Source organism: Macrotis lagotis, chromosome 5 (genome assembly GCF_037893015.1).
Source record: "Macrotis lagotis isolate mMagLag1 chromosome 5, bilby.v1.9.chrom.fasta, whole genome shotgun sequence".
Lineage (NCBI taxonomy): Eukaryota > Metazoa > Chordata > Mammalia > Peramelemorphia > Peramelidae > Macrotis > Macrotis lagotis.
This window is the reverse complement of record NC_133662.1, coordinates 132,513,516-132,527,680: the sequence shown is the minus strand read 5'-3', so window position 1 is coordinate 132,527,680 and position 14,165 is coordinate 132,513,516. Positions and strand designations below refer to the sequence as shown.

Sequence of the window (14,165 nt, the reverse complement as noted above, 5' to 3'; positions counted from 1 at the left end):
TCAGACACTTAATTACTTAGCTGTGTGAAGTGGGCAAGTCACTTAACTCCATTGTCTTGGAAAAAAAAATCAAACAAAAAAATGAACTAAAGAAGGAAATGGCAAATCAGTCCAGTATCTCTGCTAAGAAATTCCCAAAAGGGAATTGAACATGATTAAATCATCGAACATGATTAAAAAAATGATTCAACAACAACAAAATAACCCTTTATTTAGGCTATATTTAGTGAGTTACTTAACCATGTTTGCTCAGTTTCCTGAAATCACTTCAGTATCTCTCCAAGGAAAACCCCAAATGGGGTCACAAAGAGTCAGACATGACTGAACGTCAACAAATAATCATTTGTCTCTCAAGATGATCTTGGTCTACAGAGTTTACAGTAGAATTCATGAGAAATAAAATGTATTTTCACTCTAGTAAGATCAAAAAAAAGAAAAGAAGAAAAGTTATGGGGGAGATAGTATAAATAATCAACTCAAAATTAGCTTTATTCATTTCAATTTTTCAAAATTGCCACAAAGTTCTCTGAAGACTTAAAAATAAATTCATACCCAAACTTAAATATTTGAGAATAAAGAAAAATATCAATTCCTTCAGAGGAGTCATTGGAAAAAAGTGCAATAGGGTAACTCATATCATTGCCAAGGGACTCCTTCACAAAGATGTAAGCTTCTCTGGGCACATGCTCCCCTCTCCATGTTATTATTCAGTAGTTTTCATGAACCCATTCGGATTTTTCTTGGCAGAGATATTGAAGTGGTTTGCTATTTTCTTATCCAGTTCATTGTACAGATGAAGAAACTGAGGCAAACAAGGATTAAATGACTTTTCCAGGGACACACAGCCATTAAATGTCTAAGGCCAGATCTGAACTCAGGAAAATGAATTTTCCTCCTCCCCTCTGCAATGAATAGCTCTATTCTCAAAGAAGTTTCACAAGAGTTTGTATATGTATCTACAAATATAGAAACTTATTACTTTAGATTTGAAGCAGGGTAATATCTATAGGTCCAGAGCGTTCCTATGGGATGCTACCCACACTGGACTCAAGTGTGGCTCCCATTTAAGGCTGGGAGGGCAAACAGAGCGATAACTGCTGCAATGTTGGAAGTACAAGGAGTCAATGGACTGGTGCTGAGTTGAAACAGACGCTCCTGTAGATAGTGCGATACATTTATTCCTGAGGTCGCCAGGGGGTTATCACTCCTGTACTATATTACAAGTTTACATCAGACACTTTGTCAAGGAAGCTCTCGCTGGCTTGCTGCTTTAGACATGGAGATTCATGAGTCTTAAAACAGAATACCTTTGAGGAGAAAGGGGATACTTGGTAAGGAAGCAAAGACTATGGCTTATTTCTTATAGTCGTTCTTGTCAGCTGTCTAAGAATTTGTATGCTTGAGATCATTTTATCATTTTATTCCTTCCCTTGATTTCCCCTCCAGTGAACAATGAGAAGCATCATGGCTTTTTAGGTGATCTGTTTATTTTAATTTGAGTCTTTTTTTTTTTTTTTAGTTGCTTTTCCATAGGTTAAAAACAATGTCTGGGAGGCTCCATATTGTCTGACCCATAGTAAATCTGGTCTTGTGACAGGTCACTGAGATTCACATAGAATTGATTGCTCATTTACATTATAGTCTGGCAGGTACACTACCCCCTAATTGGTGGTAACTATATAGGAGTCTTTGTCTGGGCTTATGAAGCGGGGAAACAAAGGCAAACAACCTTTTCAAACTCCCTGAGAAATTCATCCCTCTCACTCGGTAGTTAAGCCTGCTTACTTCCAGTTTGGGGGTGGGAGGGGAGAAACAAGTTCTGACCTTTGTAGACATGCATTAGCCGTGATACCTTTCAATTCTTGTGGGACTCCTTAGAGAAACCCTGTTTCCCATTAAAGCCTATTGCAGTGTATGAAATAGGGTCAACAGGAGATTAGTAATTGAATCTGTAATCCTTCACAGCCAATACTTGCTGGGAATCTTGTGTACAATTTGCAAGTTGAACCTGAGATGGAGTCAAAGTTGAATTTTCCACTCATTCATGGTCAGAGCCAGAAGCCTGGGGCTTGGCACATTTAATTCACCATTCTTATGTCCCATTCTCTGAACTAAAGGATTTAATGTTCTGAGACTCACACCTTGAATGTGAATGAAGCCAGCAATTGGAAGAACTAACCTGGCATTGTAGGCCAAATCTGCACAAAATGGTGGCAATTAGTAGGTAGTGTTACCCAGTGGAAGGAGTTGGCTTGGTTTCAAATTCCTGTTTTTTTTATGTTTGCTACCTGTGTGAACTCAGGCAAGCCATTTAACCTTGTTGGGATCTGTGATGTAAGGGGATTGGGTTAGATGGACCCTATGGCACTTTCCAGTTCTCAACCTATGATTCTTGGTAATCTTCTTGTGAATAGTTTTGGAGTTGTGTAAATAAAAAATTATGTAATATGGTTATAGAAATGTAATTCATTTCTTATCATATTTCTTACTAAATGATGGACAACCAAAAAGGCTGATTGACATATTGATTTTGTTTGTCAGAAGATGGATCTGGCAAATGAAAACCCAACCCAAAACCAGATTTGTACACATTCCCCTAGAAAAATCAAAGGACTGGATCTGGGTTGAATTCAGCTGTCAGGATTATGTGGAGAGCTCTGCTAGCACTTTGAGGTTAAGTGCACAGATCCCTTTAAAAAAAAAAGAAAAGAAAAAAAAAGAAAAAAGGGCAGAAACAAGCAATACAGGAAATGAGCACCAGGGAGTTCAAGGAAGTGGATATATCTGGCATGGTGCCATAGGGGGTGAGAAACATTATTCTGGGCCAATTATAACCAAATATCTCTCACCCCAAACCAAGTTCAAAAAAAAAGAGAAAAGGTTAATTTCTTGAGAGGGGAGATGAAGGGACTTGGAGGTGGGTTAGGAGATGAGGAAAGGAAAAATGAATTCACATCAAAGATTTAATAGATTATTAGAACTGAGATCTCAGAGATCAAATATGTTGTCCAATCTCTTTCTTTTAGAAATGAAGAAAACTGAGGGCTTAAAAATGACTTAATCAGTTATCAACTGAACAGAGAATTGAATTTAAGGTTTCTGAATTCTAATTTTGTGCCTTTTCAAGTGTCTTTATGCCTTTCAACTGAATTCAAGTGTGTCAAGAGATCAGATCTGAACCTATGGATCTTCTTGAGAGGGAATAAGAAAACCAAGGCTCATTTATTGTCCGCTTTAAAAGGAGGTTAGGTTGTTTTAACTATTTCTCAGTTCCTTTTTTAAAGCTCTTCTTTACTAACTTGGTGATTTCAAAATGGTACATTTAAGCTCCTTCCTCCCTCCAAAGAATAGCCTATATTCCTGCTGTTGTGTATAACTGAAGCTGTTGTATTGAGTAACTTCTTTGTTGTTGATGGTAGAGGAGCAAGAATTCTCCCCCTCCTCTCATACCAGGACTTCAAATACACTCTGTAGATTGAGCCTGGTGGGGAAACTTATTCCTACTTGTATCCATTGTATGGGTGAATAGAGGGCTATTGTCTTATATGATGTCAGTGCAGCACCTTCTATCAGAATTAAATTCTCTAAAAAAATTAAAGAAACTCAGCCCCTCCAACATTTCCTCTAAGCCCCCAAAAGGATTACATTACTGTAATGAAAGCAAGTCTAGATAGTAAAGACCTTACAGGTTATCCGGTTCAACCCTTGTTAGTGCAGGATTTCTCCTTTCAATGGATCCTCTAGTATTTCCCTCTGTCTCGTTTTTTTTGGTGACTTGAGTGAGGGAAGCTTCCACCATATCCCATGGGAGGTTATCCTCTAATTCAGTAGTTCTCATCATCAGGAAGTCTTCCCTGATAGTCATCTTGAGTTTTCCCTCCTTCAATTGTATCCCATTACTTCTAGTTAGAGCTTTTGTCCTGAGTTGCAAGGTTCTTCTCCCCTTTGATACTTGGAGGCTTTTTTATTCCATCCTTCTTTACACATTTTTAACTCTTCACAGCCTCTCCTATCCCCAACCCCCTTACCTTCCTCCTATATCCACTCTGTTCTTGGATTCTGAACTTTTACTTTAGTTTCCCTTTGGGTTTGGTATATAGTTTGCATCTGTCTGCTTCCATGAACCCCCAAATCACTTGGGCTTTTAATGGATACCCCAGAAATGATGATCAAAACCAGGAACCTCAAGAAAGCAGTTTGTATAGCCTTCAAGTAAATTGGAAGAATGCCAGCAACTTATCTGGCAATAGTCTTAGGAAAAAGTACTAAATACATTTGGACTAATTACTCTGCATATGTAGAAGATCTTAAATATTTTATAATGCTTTGCAGTTTATGATCTATTTTGCATAAAGGATCTCTTACCTGTCTGGAGTCTACTCCCTTCTCATCTTTGCTTAGCATTCCTAGTTTCCTACAAAGCACAACTTAATACCCCCTTCTACTTATGACCTTTTCCTACTCTGCCCACTCCTTTTCTTTTTTTTTTTCATTTTTTCAAGGTTTTTGCAAGGTAATGGGGTTAAGTGGCTTGCCCAAGGCCACACAGCTAGGTAATTATTAAGTGTTTGAGGCTGCATTTGAACTCAGTTACTCCTGACTCCAGGGCTGGTGCTCTATCCATTGTGCCACCTAGCCGCCCCCCTTTTTTTTCATTTTTGATAAACATTTTAGTTACTGACCAACAGAGTAGTTCTAAAACTATAGCTTCTGGAAGAACCACTTGTTTTTGCCCATCTTGTATCTTTCCTCAAACTTGATCTTGGCCTCCCTCCTGGCCTTACATTTCAGTGCAGGGTCACAGAACACATCTTTGTTGACAACTGTTTTGTCCAATGGGATATCCACAGAGTATCTGGTGGGCATGAGGTAGTTGTAGTTATAAACCTTCACAAAGGACTTGATTTTTTATCTCTTTTTGCCCATTGCTGCAGTCACTTTGTGCGGGTAGTGGTCAATACCTGCCATAAAGGCATGGCTGTAGGGCCTGTCCGAGGGCCCATCATCAATGTTCTTCACTTCGATAGCTTTGTGCCCAGAGTACCACCTGGCCAGGACCAGTACCACCTTCCTGGCTTTCATGAACTTGCCCATTTCTACACAAATCGGGACGCTCCTTGAGTCATCCCCTTCTTTTTTGAAATTTCTTTGTATTTACTTAGGACCATAGATTTAGAGCAAGGAGGAATATTAAGAGACCACCTAATCCAACCCCTTATTCAACAGACAAGGTAATCAAGGTCCAGAGAAGTGGTGGTTTGCCCAAGGTCAAAAAGATACTCCTTGTATGCATGCTGAATTCCCTCAATAGACTAGAAGTTCCTTGAAGGTAGAGAACATTTTGTCTTTTGATTGTATATCTGACACCTAATACATAGTTCTTGAACTAAGGAGGTGCCTGATAAATGTTTGCTATGCTGAATGGATTTTAATGATATTTCAGACAGTTTTATAATGTTATTATTGCTCAATTTGCAGAACTCTTATGATCTTTTAAAAATTAATATTAAGGCTTATTAAGACTCCCTAGTGAGCTTAGTAACAAGACTATTAGGATGACTTAGTGAGAAACCTGATGATAATGAACTAAATGATTAGAAGACCTGGAGTGAAGGGCCCTCTGAAATTCCTGCTGTCACAAAATTGGACTGCTAAAAGTCTTTATGAAAAATAATATTGTGAAATGATGCCCTCAGAGTAGATTTCTATAACTGAATCCTTTTAATGGGTTCAGGGACCTTTTAATAAATGCATCAATATTTTTCATTCTAATCCAATGACAGAATGAAACTTTCTGGACCATTTGGTTTGACTTATAATTTTATAAACTCCCTCTTCTAATATAGATGGGGAACCTTCTGTACCCAAGAGCCTTAGCAATTTGCTTGGGATATTAAGTGGTTAGTGACTTGTCTGTGGGAAGTGCTCCACACATACAGTTTCAGGTTCTAGGCTCATGACCTGTTTGGGTTGCTCCAGACATGTCTGTTTGGTACAAAATCATCCCAAGAGAACTGATGTGGAAAGTACTAGAAAAACTCAGTCCCTTTTGTACTATGGAGGTGGGGAATGGAATCTTAAGGATGAGGGAACTAATGGATAGGGAATAAAGTCCTGGCTTTGCTATAATATACTACCACAAATACAATTAAATAAGAAACATCATCAGTCTTGTTTTCCTGGAACATTTTCCAGAATATTCAATATTTTAAAGAGATTATCTTTAAATAAAATCTCACTAATAGCAAGTTGCTAGGAGGAAGAATTATAAATTTCATTTGCAATGGAGAAACTGAGTAGGAGGGTAGGTCCAAGACAAGACCATAATTAGGAGTGACCTGGATTGTAAGTGCATGACTCATTTGTTACTTTCTTTTTCTCCTTCCTTCCTTCCTTCCTTCCTTCCTTCCTTCCTTCCTTCCTTCCTTCCTTCCTTCCATCCATCCTTCTTCCTTCTTTCCCTTTTTCTTCCTTCCTCCTTTCTTCCTTCTTCCTTCCTCTCTCTCCCTCCCTCTTATGGAGGTGGGGGAATGGAATCCTAAGGACTAGGAAACTAATGAATAGGGAATAAAGTCCTGGTTTTGCTATAATATACTACCACAAATTAAATTAAGTAGGTAACATCATCAGCCTTGTTTTCCTAGAGTATTTTCCAGAATATACAATTCTTTAAAGAAGTTATCTTTAAATAAAATCTCCCTCCCTCCACCCTTCTCTCTTTCTGACAAAACCAGGCTGACAAAACCCACACCAAGTATCAGTGTTTTCTAGCAGCTTTGTGACATTACTGCAGCATATGAGACTTAATTTACTCATAAGATCAGTCCTTTGTGTCTTGGGAAATGGAATTTTTGGTCATTAAAAATATTATTAGCAGTTTTGTTGCCCCATCTCACCCCAGTCCTGCAAGTTACACATTAGATGCTTCCCTACCTTTCTACCTTTAGTCTACTAGCTCTGTTGTGATACTTTTTTTTTCCCTTTAGATTTGTGATTTTATCAGTGTAGAGGGAAGTTCTGGTGTTGAAACTCCTACCAATACAAATCTATGACTTACAATCTTTTTGACTTAACTTTCTTAACCTGGAATTAAGAGAGGTTAAATTGTGAGAGTCACACAGTTGGCATCTGGCAAAAGCAAAACTTGAACCCAAGTCTTCCTGATTTCAAGACTGGCCCACTATCAAATTATGGCATACTGCCTTACTCTTTACTTAGATAGTCACTGTAATTTTTACCTGAAAGCAGAGATTGAGAAGCAAATTCATCACTACTGTTTGATTAAAAAAAAGAAGACTACTGTGTGGCAAATAGGAAACACTTTTGGTTTTGAAATCAGAGGACTTGGGTTCAAATCTACTTTTGTCAGTGTGTGACTTCAGGCAAGTTATTTAACTTTCTTGGGGCTTAATTTCTCTATATGAAAAAAAATGAGGAGTTTGAATTAGATCATCCATAAGATACCTTCCTGCTCTAGATCTGTGCTTTCTGATTGTATTGAAAGATATCTGTAGTTCAGGAAGAAGGAATTTCTGCCCTTAATAAAGGGATTCCCTCCCTGCCCCCTCATCCAACTCTCCTGCTTTGTGTTCAGTGTCATATCATGAAAGATGCTTTTTAAGTGAAAGAATTGACAGGTACTGATGGTTTTATAAGTGAAACCAGATGCCAAATTACCTCTCATGAGTAAAAGTTGTCAAGCTGCTTCTTGTGTTTTTTCAGGCTTTGTCTTGTTTGGCTTTGCATTCTGCCAAATAGAAAGAAGACAGGAAAAAAGACCCAAACCAACAACACCTGGGTGTCCAAACAATTTAAAATAATGATAAGGCAACTCATAACAACTTCCAGGTAGATGATAGGTAGACCCTTCCAGAGCTATATTGTGTCTTGTTCAAATTCTCTATTTGTTCAGCTATGTACTCTTCTTTACAACCAAATTGTATTAATCACTTGTATTTCTTACTATTCTTCATACTGTACTTTTCCAACTCTGTAATTTTGTTCACCCTGATTCTTATGCCTAAATTACACTCTCCCTCTATCTTTGCTTGCTGAAACCATCTCTTTCTCCATGAGACCTTCCCTTATTTCCTTGGTTGGAATTTTTCCCCTTCCTTAAACTTTGCACAGTAATTTTTGTATACTTCTAATACTTAGCAAAGTCTATTTGATATAATAGCTATGTATGTGACATATTCCCCCCCACTACACACACACACACACACACACACACACACACACATGCCTTTCACATATAAGCTCTTTGACACGTATCTGTGTCTCTCAGAATGGAACATGGTGCCCTTCATGGGGCAAGTATAGTAAGTTTTTAATGTATTGACTAGTACTGATGGCTTTTTTTCTCCTTATCTGCAGATGAGACATAATAGTCATCTTCATTTTGCCAAAGGGTTACTTTCTAATACCTGGACTGCCTAAACTGATATGCCCCTATGAACAACTGGGATGTCTTAATATAAATAATTTCTTTTCCCTTAAAAATTTTATTATTATTATTATTATTAACAACATTATACTCCCTTGCCAATGCCAAGGTAGCTGGATGAATATTTCAAATTCCCACTGAGACTAAGTGCTCCAATATGCCTTGGGTCCACTAGCCTGATCTTAAGAGTTTAAATACTCTTCTAAAAGCTTCTCTGTTTAGCTCAAGCCTCATGCTGTGTCCCTGCTGTTGACCACATTTTGCATGTTTTTATAACTATTTTTCAACGACTTCCTCAAAAAATGTTAATTTCTTTAGTCATCTGTTGATGATTAGGATGAAGGGGTGACTTGCCTAGGATTATAAGACCCAGATTTGAATTTTGTGGGACAGAAGCAATCAAGGCTACCTTCTTATCAGTGGAGAAGCACAAGTTCATCTGGAGGGCTTTTGATGGATCACAAGGTTCTGGGATCTTGCAGTACTAGGTAAACATAAGATGAAGTAGTCATCATACTTAGGGGTCACGAGATCATAGATTTAGAGTTAGAAGGGACTTTATATGGTCATCTAGTCCAACCTCATTTTATATATGATAAAACAGAAGCTCAGAGTGTTTAGCTGCCTGACCCAATGCCACATTGGCAGTTTAGTGGTAGATCTAGGGATCTGAACACAAGTCCTCAGATTCTCCTGGACCACACAGCCTCCCCAAATATTAAAGGAGAATGACAGGCAAAGATGATTGTCCAGATTCCATGTTTGCTACCAACCTGTCAAAACATATGTAATAATGGTAGAATTTCTTGCTTCTAAGTCTTGTTGTTGTGCAATTATGTCCAACTCTGAGAGCCCATTTGGGGTTGTTTTTTTACAGAGATACTGGAGTCATTTCCTTCTCTAACTCATTTTACAGATGGAGAAAGCTGAGGCAAATAGAGTTAACTGACTTGCCCAGCTAGTAAAGGTGTGAGATCAGATTTGAATGCAGGAAGATGTTATCTTCCTGATTCTAGGCTTGGCATTCTATCCACTGCTCCACCTAGCTGCCACTCTACTGAGACTTAGCTTGAAGTCTTTATTTGCAGTGGCAGTGTGATAACTTACATTTCTATGGGGTTTCAAAGTTTCCCAGTGAATTCTAATGCAAGGCAATTACAAGGGCCATAAACAAGTCCTGTGTTCCTTCCTGTTTCCCTGTTTCCAAGTAGGATATTACTAGAAAGAGGTGACTGTTTATCACTTGGAGAGGAAGTGTAGGAGAGTGAAAAGAATACAAGGTTTGCAGTTAAAGAACCTAGATTAGAGTTTCAATTCTGCTTATCCCTGGATAAGTTACTTCATCCCTGTGGCCTTTTATTTTCTTATCTGTAATATGAAGGTATTGAACTGATTTCTGAAGTCCTTATCTAAATCCATAGCTCTAAATCATAGAGGAGGTAGGTATTTTATATCTTCACTGATTTAAGGTAAACTGGGTAGATATTTGTAATTTTATCACTGGTGAGAAGAAAGGAGATAGGAGAAAGGAAGAAGTGAGAAATGACTCCAAGCTAGAGTTCTATGTAAGAGTTTCTTGTGGGTCCTTGGGGACAATTTTGTTTTGCATTAGGTTTTGCCAAATAACACTGTTTGTGGGTCAAATACATCATGAAAAGAGACGGGGAAGTTTGGTATAGATTGTCTCAGCTTGGAGTGATAAAGAGCTAAGGAACTCCTTTCCAGTCTGCGTGGAGGACAAAATGGATTTGTAAAAGCACCATTATTGCTTTTACTTTTCTATTGATACCAAGACACAGCTTCAATGCTTGAAATGCAAGGTTGATCTCTCTATGAGAGAAGAAGATAAAAAGGACTGAGTAGTGAGGTATTTCTCTGCCTTCCTAATGTTATTGTGGAAAATGAAGTATTCCATGAATGAATTAAATATCCCAAAGGGAATGTAGAATGGGGAAGGAGACTGAAATGGTAAATAGGGAATCCAAATCATTGTCAGGAAACTACAAAAGGAAAGAGTATCATTCAAAGAAGGAAAGCAGGAAGAATTCACTGACTTTTGGAAGCTTTAAAATAGATATGGAAGGAAGAGCTAGACCCTCTGAAGAGTCATCCTTGTACTGATTCCATTATCAAAGGAATAATAAGAAGGAGCCATAAATGTTACCAGGAGAGAGGTTATCTAGTACTGATAGAGAAAGAAGAAATAAATTGTGAAGTAGTTCACTTCCTGCTTATTAGTACCATTATTGCCAACTTATTATTTGACAATGACTATAGCAAGCTCTATTATCCTCCTGGAGTGTACATAGGAGCTAAAACAGGTTTCATGTGCTTTGTCTAACTTGAGGACTATTTTGTGTTACAGGCAATTAATGCAAGGACAAATAATTCCCACAAAATGATCCTAGAAATCATTCCTAGAGATGAAATCTTGAGCAAACAAATAAAGCTGATGGTAGCATAGGTAGTGAATATTTATTTCATAAATCACTGCTACTGATAGAAGGTAGGAGCAGCAGCAGTAGCAGCAGGAATTGGTAAATGGAAATCTGGGTAAGAAGATAACAAATAGGAATGGAATTTGCATTTCTGGAGCATTATTTGAAATATAAGAATGAGGGACCCCTTATATGAATGAAGTACGAGGAGAGTCGGTAAAATATAATTGCCTGGAAATTTGAGAATCTGAGAAAATTTTAATTTGATAATGGAAGAAAAAAAGTCAGTCGTCCATATACATCTGCCACAGAGAGAAACAGATAGACCACAGGGAGAAAAATACGTATGGTGAAGAGACAAAATAAACTGGAGATTATATTCAAGAAAAGTATTAAATTATAAAACTTATGGCCTCACATTATTAAAGATGAGTATTTGTAATATAAGCACAAGTAGAAGTAGAAATCTTAACTCAGAAACCCCAAATCTATGGCCTCCTTCTTTTGAATATTTTCTCCTGTGATGGAGATCATAAGTCATCCAACCCTGTCCATGTCTTCCTATAGGTTTACCACAGAGGATACAAGGGATCCAAACAGCTTACTAGAGGCCTTTTTTGCCTTCTGCTGGTATTAGGAGGGTACCAACAGAGCACTCTGTTTGTTCATTTGCCATTTCTCACCTTTGCCTTATGGCTAACACTTTTCCTAGTGTTGCTTGTTCCTCATTTTCAAAGGGGACCAGGACCAATATGTGTTGATGTCTTGATATGCATGTGAACTGGATTTAAATGAGGTAAAGTTTCACAAAGTTGTCAATATTATTCTCTCTTCCAGAATCACTGAAGTCCACTGGCAAGACAAAAATCAAGACAACCAGTGATTACCTGGGATGTAGTTGATGACCTTGGCATCTTTGATATATGACCACACTCTAAGTACTTCACAGAACCTGCTTTAGTCACTTTCATGGCCCTAGTGTAAATTGTTCTCATCTACCCAGTCTGCTCAGGGAAGTCTTCATATGCTTAGGACTGATATTCCCCTAACTCACTGACAGACTTGAGGTCTGTTGGGTATCCTCAGCCTGGTTTAACCATCTGCTGAGAAAGTTTACTGGTATGTGGCTGCTGAGTATGCTATATTTTTTGGAGTCACAGGTTAGAGTTAGGTGAATCAGATGGACACCAAAGGTGGATCATCAGTCCTGATAAGAACTCTTCAAGCTATCACATGAGGGATGCTAGTTTTCCATGAACACCTTTTTCATATCCTTATACCCTATACCATCCACATACTCAGAAGGTAGAAATAAAAGACTTGATTATTATTTTTAGATATAGTTACCTAATTTTGAGAAGTATATGGGTAAAATGGAGTGCATGCTGGAGGTTTAGAGGACTGAGTATGTCATATGAATGTCAGCTGAAAGAGTTGGTGACATTTAACCTTGAAAAGAGAAGGGGGTGATGAAGGAATATAATAATTTTTAAATATTTAAAAAGTGGTTCTCTAGAGGAGAGATTCAACTCTTTGATTCTGGTGGTAAAATATGGAACAGTGGGTAGAAGTAGCAGAGAAGCAAAGTTCAGTTCTATATAGAAGAAAAAATTCCCTAGCAATGCTAATACTCTAAAAGTAGAATGAGCTCCCTGGGAGTATAGTGGTTTCCCTCCACTGGAGAGCTTTAAGAACAATCTGATCACAACTAGTTGAGAACTTCTTTGTCTAGGTGGGAAATGACTCTGGAATCCTTTTCAGCTTTGAAATTCTGGTAACAATTTTGGGACTCTGCTACTCTTCTTCATAACCATGTCCACTGTTAGAAAAACCTTTTCTTTTGTCTAACTTTTAAAACTTTTTCTTGTTCTATAATCAGGGAATTTAGAGCAACAGCCTCTGATTTAGAACAATCTGTCATATATATTATGTAGTAGGAGTGGGTTATTTAATCACCACTCAGTTTTCTTTTCTCCAGTCAAAATAGCCATAATTTCATATTCCCTTTCCTTTGGATTCTATTTTTAATTCATGAAATTCTTCACCTAGTAACACACCTGAGATACTTGATTTGAAGTGATTGTGTTTGCAATTGGTGTAATTCAATTCCTGTGCCTAGATAGGCACTTCTTTGAATGATGAATAAATGAATGAATGATTAAAAAAGGATTTCATAGATAAAATGTGCCAAGCACTGTGATAAACTCTATGTATACAAATAGAAATCAATATAGTCTGTATTCTTAAGGAACTGATAGTAACATCTGATTTTTTTGAAGGGGGGGGCTTGGTCACTTGAGAGTCAATAGAGAGATAACAATAAGTATAATTATATAAATAATACATATGTACATGCATGTATATATGCATATATTTATATATGTATATACACATATGTGTGTATGTGTGTGTTTAAACATCTATTTTTTGCTTTGTATTATCAGTTCCAAATGATAATTCTTAACAATAGAACCCTCCTAATGTGCCAAAGAAATAGAATTAAGTGAGGAGGGGTGGGGAGAGCCAAGATGGCAGCAGGAGAGCAACCTTTCCTAGGAGCCCTCTCCAAAATATTTCAAAAACCATAAAATTATGACTAACTAAATTTTCAAGAGACAGAACCCACAGAAAGATCCAGTGAGGCAATTCTCCAGCCCAAGGTAACCTGGAAAATCATGGGAAGGCTCTGTTCTACATGGTTTGAGGGGGCAGCAATGCTGGAGCAAAGGAGTTCCAGCCTTCTGGGAATAGCCCGCAGGGTACCTGGGTCCCTGGGAATACTGGATCCTGGCAGCAGAAGCAGTTCCCTGACCTGCCAACCCAGGGAGCACTAAGCACAACTTGGAAGATCAGTGGGGAAACCTTCTGCCAGAGCAAGCACAGCAAGGACAGCAAAGCCCAGGCCAGCCTGACCCTCCTCAGTGTGAATGCAGCCCTTGGTGCAGCCCAGATCCCAGGAAATGGGAGCAGGCCCACAAAGCTGCCCAGCAGCTGCTTCCAGAGTGCTTAGCCTGTAAAAGGTGAGGGAATGGGGGAGACTGTTGAGATCTCTCCTCTGTCTCTGGGACAGGACTCTGGGGCTTTGTCCATATTCAGACCCTGGTCACAATCTAGGCCCCCCATTGCCGTAGAACAAGAACTCTCCTCACAGCCCCAGGTCAGAGGTGTGTGCTGGTGGTCATCCACAGACTAGAGCACAGGTCAGGAGAGCAGTCAGAGCCTCCCATAAGATCTTGAAGGAATTGAGGTCCTTGCAGGGGTATCCCAATAATACTCAAAAA

At 38.4% G+C, this 14,165-nt stretch overlaps 1 long non-coding RNA gene and 1 pseudogene across 1 annotated transcript in view; one reads left to right on the top strand and one right to left on the bottom strand.

Annotated features, from left to right (window-relative positions):
* Positions 1-13,143, top strand: part of LOC141489883 (uncharacterized) — an 87,593-nt gene extending 74,450 nt beyond the window's left edge. The window contains exon 3 of the long non-coding RNA XR_012469018.1: positions 11,722-13,143. This is a non-coding gene — a long non-coding RNA (uncharacterized LOC141489883). The remainder of the gene's footprint in view (positions 1-11,721) is intronic.
* On the bottom strand, positions 4,702-5,094 carry LOC141489882 (large ribosomal subunit protein eL27-like; annotated as a pseudogene).
* Positions 13,144-14,165: the final 1,022 nt, after the last annotated feature.